The sequence below is a fragment of the Triticum aestivum genome, chromosome 7A, assembly GCF_018294505.1.
Source record: "Triticum aestivum cultivar Chinese Spring chromosome 7A, IWGSC CS RefSeq v2.1, whole genome shotgun sequence".
NCBI lineage: Eukaryota > Viridiplantae > Streptophyta > Magnoliopsida > Poales > Poaceae > Triticum > Triticum aestivum.
Window position 1 is genome coordinate 503,856,744 of NC_057812.1, and position 11,659 is coordinate 503,868,402.

Below are 11,659 nucleotides of genomic sequence, written 5' to 3' on the forward strand. Positions count from 1 at the left end.
ACCTGCAAAGAAGATATTAGATAGCGGTCTCACACTTGATTGAATTCACCACCAGTTAAATTTGCTGAATTTGCTCGTCACAACTATAAGAAAAGGTAAACACATGAATGAGATAAAAATTCTAGACTGCCATTTAATTAAAATCCAAGATAATATTCTCAAGGTAAGGAAAAACTAATGCACTATATAGTCCACTGAAATGCAGTTGTAAAGTAGCTTAATAATTGCATGATTTGTGTGCTTCGACGTGCTTGCTCGCTTACTATAGAATGTTCTTTGATTTCATCTAGTAACTTCTCAAGTGAACAATATGCATGGAATAAAAACTGAATCACGTTAAATACTTAGTCCTTGGATCAAGTCAAAGTTTCTGTACGCAATACCATGATGTATCTCAGTCCACTTTCTCTACCAGCCGAGAACTCATAATATTAGATGTATGTAAAATGTGGCAAAATGTTAACTTAAATAGCCTGAAGTAACTGTTATCACACACCAACTATATGTGCTGTCAATGCTTGCCCATAATGTGCACCGGCACCATTTTTCTGTTTTCAAAACAAAATAGATGGAAGAAATGAATATTAGTCTAGCCAACTTACGTACATATGCATTGCACTTGCCACTAATAGTGTCAACCCTATGGACAGGGTATTAAGGATAAACTATATGAGTAAAATTATTAGCAGGAGATTCAAGGGTTCTGAGTTACTTGCCAAGTGGACGAAACAACAAAATCAAACAGTGTCGAGCAAGTAAACGGCTCCACCACCAGTCTGCCACAGTTCTTAGCTCGGCAGCCTTGTCAACTATGATGGACGTCCAATCTGTTTCAAAGATTGGATGGTATAGTTACTTCTCTATATCAGCCTTCATTGGATAACATCATTAGCAGCCTAAAAGTAGGTGTCTGATTAATTTCTGCACGTCAAGAATTTAAAAGCTAATGAGATTCCAGATTTCAATGATTAAAGAGGAACATAATCACGTGCAGTGTTGGTGCAAGTGCAAGTTAATGCCAGCTCGAGTGCTTACAACGGCGACGACGAAGCAAGTTGACATCCAGAAGCTAGTACACACATGTACACATCAGCCAATCGATACCTTTCTTGATCAATTCCGCCGAGAACAGAACTGGCATGCACACAAAAACGATGGGTTGATTGCTTCAAATCATGGTGGTACAAATTCATGGTAGGTGATTAGATGTATAGAAGTTAGATCTAGGCCGCAGGAGAGGATGAATTGGATCATACCCCTTCCTTTTAAATCAATTTCAGCATGGATGGAATCCAGAGCGACCGTAGGGGACGCATGATGATGATCTGGTCGGGAGAGGCGGGGAACAAAAGGAAACCATAGCCTGCAGGCATGACGATGGGCCTTTTAGGGATAAGTTTTTCTTCTATGAAATTAAGGCGGAGAGTCCTGCAGGAAACATGCGCATGCCTCAAATAGTCGTTGGTACAACTCCTCCCCTGCATCAACTATGTTGGGACAAATTCATCTGCAGGATTGAAAATAGACGTTAGATTACTCCGTAGCAAGAGCTTGAAAACAGATTAGAATCGAGATTTTTATACTAGAGAGGAACAGAATCACAGGCTACAGGAGAGGATCAGATTGGATCTGATCATACCCAATACTTTTACACTGATTCAAACTTGGATGGATCACCAAAGTCACTGACGTCCCGAAGAAAAGATGCGGCAAGATGGAGGATGAGGAAGATAGGTACTGGAAACATGCGGATGGACACTCCTTTGAGGAAGGACGATCTTGAGGGGATTTTTATTTACAGGATCTTTAGGTTTTTTATATAGGAGTGTGATATATTGGGTTTTCTATTTTGGGATCGTTGGGGACCTTTCATCTTAAATCGCTGGACACTTCAGGGGAAGAGGAGAGATCGGTCCACAACAAACATTGGTGGAGAGACGTTTATCTTAAATTGTTGGACACTTGAGGGGAAGAGGAGAGATCGGTCCACAACAAACATTGGTGGAGAGACGTGGAGCCATGGAGGAGTCTCTTTTTTGATGTTTTTTTTGCATTGGCTGATTGATGGTTAGATGGCCATGGATTACCTGTATTAATCTACACCGTTATAATTCGGTCCCACGTGATTAACGGCTTGTAAAATCTGATTAACGTGGTAATTTCTAGGGAGTCAAGAATTAGTATAGGTGTTTTTTTTTGCATTGGCTGATTGATGGTTAGATGGTCGTGGATTACCTGTATTAATCTACACCGTTATAATTCGGTCCCATGTGATTAACGGCTTGTAAAATCTGATTAACGTGGTAATTTCTAGGGAGTCAAGAATTAGTATAGGTATAGATGAGAAGCTGAATGCTGAATGTGGCTAGTAACTTCTACAAAGACTTGTATAAGAAAGAAAACCCTTCTGGGTTCTCTCTACAAAACAATTTTTTCTCTGCTTCTGAAAAAGTCTCTCCTGCTGAAAATGAGCTGCTAGAAGCCCCTTTTTCAGAGACAAAAGTGAAGGAAGCCATTTTTAGCTCTTATCCTGATGGGGCTCCTGGTCCTGATGGGATTCCCTTCTTGTTTTACCAGCATTTTTGGGACTTGGTGAAAAATGATCTCTTGGATCTTTTCCAAGCCTTTCATAGAGGAGAGTTGGATCCAGCAACTTACTCATGGGTCTGTTGGGGTCAAGTTAAATAACTGTGAAAGTGATTTTTTCCTTGCTGGTAAAGGCCTTAGGCAAGGTGACACCATCTCCCCGCTTTTGTTTAATTTAGTAGTGGACGTTCTTACTAAAGTGCTGAGCAAAGCTGCTGATCATAGTCTGATTGCAGGGCTATGTCCTGAGGTCTGCCCTGGTGGCATCATCTGCCTTCAATATGCAGATGATACCATCCTTTTCTTAGACAATGACTCCACACATGCTAGCAATCTGAAAACTGTTCTAACCTGGTTTGAACAAGTCTCAGGCATGAGAATCAACTACTCTAAAAGTGAACTCATCCCTATCAATATGGATGATCAGGAGTTAGCTGACTTCCTCTCTATTCTAGTCTGTAATAAAGGTAACTTCCCCATTAACTACCTAGGTATCCCTCTCCACTATGATAAACTGAGGAGAGAGGATATCCAACCCCTTCTGGATAAAATCATTAAAAGGATTGCTGGGTGGAGGGGCAAACTTCTCTCTTACAGAGGTAGATTGATCTTCATACAAGCTTGTTTGGCTAGCATTCTAGTGTATCTCCCCTCCTTCAAGTTCCCTAAATGGGTAGCGAACCTCATTAATTCTCATATGTCTCATTGCTTGTGGAATGATTTTGAGGGAAATAGGAAGCTACACCTTGCTAATTGGGCCCTAGTCTCTATGAAAAAATATTTTGGAGGCCTAGGCATAATTAACCTCCAAGAAATTAACATCTGCCTTCTAGGGTCTTGGATTAAAAGATTCTATGAGGAAGACCTGAAACCCTGGAAGCTTCTTATTTCCCATAAATACCTACGAAATAAACCTAATATTTTTGTCCCTTCCTCCAACCCTAAGACCTCTAGATTCTGGAAAGGATTAAAATCTATTATGCATGCTGTGAAATTTGGCTACAGACGGAACATAGGGGATGGGAGCAGAACCAGGTTCTGGGAAGATACTTGGTTTGGCACATCCCCCCTAACAGTCCAATTTTGGCCTATTTACTCTATCCGCAATGAGCTTAACAAAAGTGTCAATGAAGTTTGGGATGGTCAATGCCTAAAACTCTCTTTTAGAAGGAACTTTAGTGATAGTCTCATGGAACAATGGTTCCAGTTGTAGGAAATTGCCAAAAGCATTACCTTTTCTGCGGAGCCGAATGCCCTGATTTGGCAGCTGGACAATAAGGGGAAGTATTCCTCCAGCTCCCTCTATCATGTTATCAACTTTAGAGGGGTTCAACCCGTGTTTATCCCTGCTGTCTTGGAAATTGAGAGTTCCCCATAAAATTCATGTATTTCTCTGGCTTCTCTCCAAAAACAAATTGATGACTAGGGATAACCTTAGGAAGAGACACATCGTCAAACCCCTTGATTGTGTTTACTGCTTGGAACAACAGTCTTGTTCTCACCTATTTTTTGAATGTATAGTTTCTAAACATCTCTGGTCCCACATTAAGGAATATTTCTCTAGTCAGATTGGCTCATTGATGACCCACAAGTATAGGGGATCTATCGTAGTCCTTTCGATAAGTAAGAGTGTCGAACCCAACGAGGAGCAGAAGGAAATGATAAGCGGTTTTCAGCAAGGTATTCTCTGCAAGTACTAAAATAAGTGGTAACAGATAGTTTTGTGATAAGATAGATTGTAACGAGCAACAACTAACAAAAGTAAATAAAGTGCAGCAAGGTGGACCAATCCTTTTGTAGCCAAGGACAAGCCGGAACAAACTCTTATAATAGGAAAAGCGCTCCCGAGGACACATGGGAATATCGTCAAGCTAGTTTTCATCACGTTCATATGATTCACGTGCGATACTTTACAATTTGATATGTGGGTGGACCAGTGCTTGGGTGCTATTCTTACTTGAATAGGCATCCCACTTATGATTAACCTCTATTGCAAGCATCCGCAACTACAACAAAAGTATTAAGGTAAACCTAACCATAGCATGAAACATATGGATCCAAATCAACCCCTTATGAAGCAACGCATAAACTAGGGTTTAAGCTTCTGTCACTCTAGCAACCCATCATCTACTTATTACTTCCCAATGCCTTCCTCTAGGCCCAAATAATGGTGAAGTGTTATGTAGTCGACGTTCACATAACACCGCTAGAGGCTAGACAACATATATCTTATCAAAATATCAAACGAATACCAAATTCACATGACTACTCATAGCAAGACTTCTCCCTTGTCCTCAGGAACGAACGTAATTACTCACAAAGCATATTCATGTTCATAATCAGAGGGGTAATAATATGCATATAGGATCTGAACATATGGTCTTCCACCAAATAAACCAACTAGCATCAACTACAAGGAGTAATCAACACTACTAGCAACCTACTAGCACCAATCCCGGACTTTGAGACAAGAATTGGATACAAGAGATGAACTAGGGTTTGGAGATGATATGGTGCTGGTGAAGATGTTGATGGAGATTTCCCTCTCCCGATGAGAGGAGCGTTGGTGATGACGATGGTGATGATTTCCCCCTCCCGGAGGGAAGTATCCCTGGCAGAACAGCTCCACCGGAGCTCTAGATTGGATCCGCCAAGGTTTCGCCTCGTGGCGGCGGAGTCTCGTCCTGAAAAGTTCCTTCCTATTTTTTCTCATCGAAAGACCTCATATAGGAGAAGATGGGTGTCGGAGAGCCACCAGGGGGCCCACGAGGTTGGGGGCGCGCCCTAGGGGGGGCGCCCCCCCACCCTCGTGAGCAGGGTGTGGGCCCCCTGGCCTTCATCTTTGGCGTGGATTTTTCTTTATTTCTTTTAAGACGTTCTGTGGAGTTTCAGGACTTTTGGAGTTGCACGGAATAGGTCTCTAATATTTTCTCCTTTTCCAGACCAGAATTCCACCTGCCGGCATTCTCCCTCCTTATGTAAACCTTGTAAAATAATAGAGAATAGCCATAAGTATTGTGACATAAAGTGAAATAACAGTCCATAATGTGATAAATATCGATATAAAAGCATGATGCAAAATGGACGTATCAACTCCCCCAAGCTTAGACCTCGCTTGTCCTCAAGTGAAAAGCCGATAACAATAAATATGTCCTCATGTTTAGAAGTAGAGGCGTCGATAAAAATAAAATACGGACATGAAGGCATCATGATTATTCTCATAACAGCAACATATATAGATTTTGTCATATGATTACTTATGTTCAAGTGATGATCTATTCACAATGCAAAAGTATAAATCATAAACCTTATTGGGCTCCAACAAACTATAATCTCAGTCATTGAAGCAATTGCAATTTATCATAACATCAGAAAGAGTCTATGTCAGAGCTAAAAAGCAAGTCCACATACTCAACTATCATTTAGTCCTCCATAATTGCTAACACTCACGCGATACTTGTGGTTACGGAGTTTTAATCGGAGACAGAGAAAGATAGGGGCTTATAGTTTTGCCCCACAACCTTTTACCTCATGGGTAATGTCAACAATAATGGTTTATGCTCCCCTACATCCAATTTTATATATATATATATATATATATATATATATATATATATCATGTTCTTTCCAACATGCTGAGCTTGCCAAAGGATAAAATGGAAAAGAAAAGGTGAAGATCACCATGACTCTTGCACAAGGTAGAAGGTAATAATAAAGGATAGGCCCTTCGCAGAGGGAAGCAGAGGTTGCCATGCGCTTTTATGGTTTGATGCATAAAATCTCAATGCGAAAGAACGTCACTTTATATTGCCCCTTGTGATATGAACCTTTATTATGCAGTCCATCGCTTTTATTACTTCCACATCAAAAGATCGTATAAAGCTTATTTCTCCCACACCAATCAATCATACATATTTAGAGCAATTTTTATTGCATTACACCGATGACAACTTACTTGAAGGATCTTACTCAATCCATAGGTAGATATGGTGGACTCTCATGGCAAAACTGGTTTAAGGGTATTTGGAAGAACAAGTAGTATTTCTACTTGGTGCTGAGAATTTGGCTAGCATGAGGGGGAAAGGCAAGCTCAACAAGTTAGAGGATCCATGACAACATAGTTTATCTCAGATATAAGAAATACATAACTCATTACGTTGTCTTCCTTGTCCAACATCAACTCTTTAGCATGTCATATTTTAATGAGTGCTCCCAATCATAAAAGATGTCAATGATAATATATCTATATGTGAAAACCTCTCTTTCCTTATTACTTCCTATTAATTGCAAAAATGACCAAAGCTATGTCTGCCAACTCCCAACAACTTTTAATCATCATACTCTTTCTATGTGAAGTCATTACTCTCAATAAGATCAATATGAACTTTTTATTTCTTTTTATTCTTTTCTCTTTTCTTTTATTCACCCAAGATCATGGCAAAATAATCAAGCCCTTGACTCAACACTAATCTTTATTATATATAGCTCACGAACTCGATTACATAGAGAGATCATAAAGCAAAACTCAAAACTAGATCATGCCATAAACTTTATTCTACTGGATCAAGATACTACTAATAGGATCGAACTAAGAAAAACGGTAAAGATAGGAGTTGTGATTGTGATACGATACCGGGGCACCTCCCCCAAGCTTGGCAGTTGCCAAGGGGAGTGCCCATACCCATGTGATTATGTCTCCTTCTTTGTTGTTGGTGTAATATTCTTGGCGATGATCCCCCTCAGGATGCGGTTCTCCTCCTCGAGCTTATTGACTTGCTGTTTGAGGTCCATTATTTCCTTACGAAGCTTTCCTGTGACAGCTAAAGCTCCTTGCACCCAAGGATGTTGCATAGCTGCGGGAGAACAAGTGACACTCCTCTTCATATTTTCATAAGAAAGAAATTTAACATTAGAAGGGATAACCGAGTTTGGAATAGCTGAGTTTTGTTGTTCCCCCATCGTGAACCCAACTCGGAGGTGAGAGGTGACTTCTTGATCCTCCATGGCATCTACTCTCATCAAGTCAGCCTCCATCTCTTCCTCCGTTCCTGGCCCAAAGTGGTCAGCGTCGCTGTTTGCCCTTGGTTCCGGTGCCGGATTAGATACCCGGCTCTCACCGATTGACTCTTGAGAAGACATCTTGCTCTAATGTGCAGCAGCAACACGAGGATAATTGCGTGAAAACAATACAAAGGATAATTGCGTGATACGGGAGTCAAAACCTTCGGGAGAATATATAATGAATTTTTACCGACCAAAATACGTATTGTGCAAGAAAACGGAGTCTGGAAGGCACACGAGGTGCTCACGAGGTAGGGGGCGCGCCCACCACCCTCGTGGGGCCCTCGTGTCCTTCCCGGACTGCTACTTATTTTTCTATTTTTCTAAATATCCCAAAACGGAGAAATATTGCCTTAAAATTGTTTTGGAGTCGGTTTACTTACCGTATCACATACCTATTCCTTTTCGGAGTCTGAAACATTCCGGAAAGTGTCCCTTATGTATTCCTCTGGGGTTACGGTTTTGATAATATTGGTTTCTACATTTATGGGATTACCTGAGATATAATGTTTGATTCTTTGACCGTTTACCACCTTTGGATTTGTGCCCTCGAAGTTGTTGATCTTTATGGCACCGGAACGATAGACCTCTTCGATAACATAGGGGCCTTCCCATTTAGAGAGAAGTTTTCCTGCAAAAAATCTTAAACGAGAGTTGTATAGCAATACATAATCACCTACATTAAACTCACACTTTTGTATCCTTTTGTCATGCCATCTTTTAACTTTTTCTTTAAACAACTTGGCATTTTCATAAGCTTGGATTCTTCATTCATCAAGTGAGCTAATATCAAATAACCTCTTCTCACCGGCAAGTTTAAAATCATAGTTGAGCTCTTTAATAGCCCAATATGCCTTATGTTCAAGTTCGAGAGGTAAGTGACATGCTTTTCCATAAACCATTTTATATGGAGACATACCCATAGGATTTTTGTATGCAGTTCTATAAGCCCATAATGCATCATCAAGTTTTTTGGACCAATTCTTTCTAGACCTATTAACAGTCTTTTGCAAAATTAATTTGAGCTCTCTATTGCTCAACTCTACTTGACCACTAGACTGAGGTGATAAGGAGATGCAATTCTATGATTAACATCATATTTAGCAAGCACTTTATGGAAAGCACCATGAATAAAGTGTGAACCACCATTAGTCATTAAATATCTAGGGACTCCAAACCTCGGGAAAATAACTTCTTTAAGAATTTTAATAGAAGTGTTATGATCAGCACTACTAGTTGAATAGTTTCTACCCACTTAGTAACGTAATCAACAGCAACTAAAATATGTGTGTATCCCTTAGAGGAAGGAAAAGGTCCCATATAATCAAAGCCCCAAACATCAAACGGTTCAATAACAAGAGAATAATTCATAGGCATTTCTTGACGTCTACTAATATTACCAATTCTTTGACATTCATCACAAGACAAGACAAACTTACGGGCATCCTTGAAGAGAGTAGGCCAATAAAAACCAGATTGCAATACCTTATGTGCAGTTCTATCTCCAGCGTGGTGTCGTCCACAAGACTCGGAGTGACACTTGCGTAGGATCTATTCCTGTTGATGCTCAGGTACACAACATCTAATAACACCATCTACTCCTTCTTTATAAAGATGTGGGTCATCCCAAAAGTAATGTCTCACATCATAGAAGAACTTTTTCTTTTGTTGGTATGTGAAGCTAGGTGGTATAAATTTAGCAACAATATAATTAGCATAATTAGAATACCATGGAGTACTATGAGAAGTACTTATAACATTTAATTGTTTATCAGGAAAGCTATCAATAATAGGTAGTGGGTCATCAAGAACATTCTCTAACCTAGACAAGTTGTCTGCAACGGGGTTCTCAGCTCCCTTTCTATCAACAATATGCAAATCAAATTCTTGTAGCAAGAGAACCAATCTAATAAGTCTAGGTTTAGCATCTTTATTTTCCATAAGGTATTTAATAGCAGCATGATCAGTGTGAATAGTTACTCTAGAATCAACAATATAAGATTTGAACTTATCACAAGAAAATACAACTGCTAAAAGCTCTTTTTCAGCAGTAGCATAATTTCTTTGAGCATTGTCTAGAGTCTTACTAGCATAATGAATAACATTTAATTTCTTATCAACTCTTTGCCCTAGAACAACACCTACAACATAATCACTAGCATCACACATGATTTCAAAGGGCAAATTCCAATCAGGTGGCTGAACAACAGGTGCAGAGACTAATGCTTTCTTAAGTATTTCAAATGCTTCTACACAATCATCATCAAAGACAAACAGTATATCTTTTTGTAATAAATTAGTCAGAGGTCGAGAAATTTTTGAGAAGTCCTTAATGAACCTCCTATAAAATCCAGCATGGCCAAGGAAACTTCTTATACCTTTGATGTCCTTGGGACATGGCATCTTTTCAATAGCATCAACCTTGGCTTTATCAACTTCAATACCTCTTTCGGAAACTTTGTGCTCCAAGACAATACCTTCATTAACCATAAAGTGGCACTTTTCCCAATTCAAGACAAGATTAGTTTCTTCACATCTCTGCAAAACTCGATCAAGATTGCTCAAGAAATCATCAAAATAGGAACCATAGACGGAAAATTCGTCCATGAAAACCTCACAAATCTATTCACAAAAGTTAGAGAATATAGCCATCATGCATCTTTGAAAGGTAGCAGGTGCATTACATAAACCAAAAGGCATATGTCTATAAGCAAAAGTACCAAAAGGGCATGTAAAAGTAGTCTTTGATTGATCTCTAGCCGACACAGGTATTTGAGAGAAACCAGAATAACCATCTAGAAAGCAATAGTGTGTATGTTTGCATAATCTTTCTAGCATTTGATCAATAAAAGGTAAGGGGTAATGATCTTTCTTAGTAGCTTTATTTAATTTGCGGAAATCAATTACCATCCTATAACCTGTGATAATTCTTTGTCGAATCAATTCATCTTTATCATTAGGAACAACAGTAATACCTCCCTTCATAGGGATACAATGGACAGGACTTACCCACTCACTATCGGCAATGGGATAGATTATACCTGCCTCCAGAAGCTTTAGTATTTCTTTTCTTGCCACTTCTTTCATTTTAGGATTCAGACGTCGTTGAGGATCATGAACTGGTTTGGCATCTGCTTCCAAATTTATTTTATGTTAACATAGAGTGGGACTAATGCCCTTAAGATCATCAAGAGTATATCCAATAGTAGCACGATGCTTCTTCACAGTTTTCAATAATCTTTCTTCTTCATGCTTTGAAAGGTTAGCACTAATAATAACATGGTATATCTTCTTTTCATCAAGATAAGAATATTTAAGATTATCAGGCAAAGGTTTAAGCTCAAACACAGGATCACCCTTAGGTGGAGGAGGATCCCCTAAGATTTCAACATGCAAATTATGTTGCAGCATAGGTTCATGTTTAAAGAATACTTCATCTATTTCCCTTCTTTCATTCATGAACATATCATTTTCATGGTCTAGCAAATAGTGTTCTAAAGGATCACTAGGAGGTACGGCAATAGAAGCAAGACCAATAATTTCATCCTTACTAGGTAATTCTTCCTCACGATGTTGTTTACTAAATTTAGAGAAATTAAACTCATGAACCATATCATCCAAGCCAACAGTAACAACATTCTTTATGCAATCTATGGTAGCATTGACAGTATTTAAGAAGGGTCTACCAAATATAATGGGACAAAAGCTATCTTGCGGAGAAGTAAGAACAAGAAAATCAGCAAGATATTTAGTTTTCCCACACAAGACTTCAACATCTCTAACAATTCCAATTGGTGAAATAGTATCTCTATTGGCAAGTTTAATTGTGACATCAATATATTCTAACTCAACTGGTGCAATTTCATTCTTAATTTCTTCATATAAATCGATAGGTATTACACTAGCACTAGCAACCATATCACATAAGCCATGATAACAATGATCTCCTATTTTAACAGAAATAACAGGCACGCCTACCACAGGTCTATGTTTATCTTTAGCACAAGGTTTA

At 39.1% G+C, this 11,659-nt stretch overlaps 1 long non-coding RNA gene across 1 annotated transcript; it reads right to left on the reverse strand.

The window, feature by feature from the left end:
• Positions 1-717: 717 nt before the first annotated feature.
• LOC123152463 (uncharacterized) lies at positions 718-1,365 on the reverse strand. Its single transcript, XR_006476209.1, has 3 exons — positions 1,257-1,365; positions 1,036-1,134; positions 718-921 (listed from the first exon to the last, which is right to left on the reverse strand). It is a non-coding gene; the product is annotated as an uncharacterized lncRNA (long non-coding RNA).
• Positions 1,366-11,659: the final 10,294 nt, after the last annotated feature.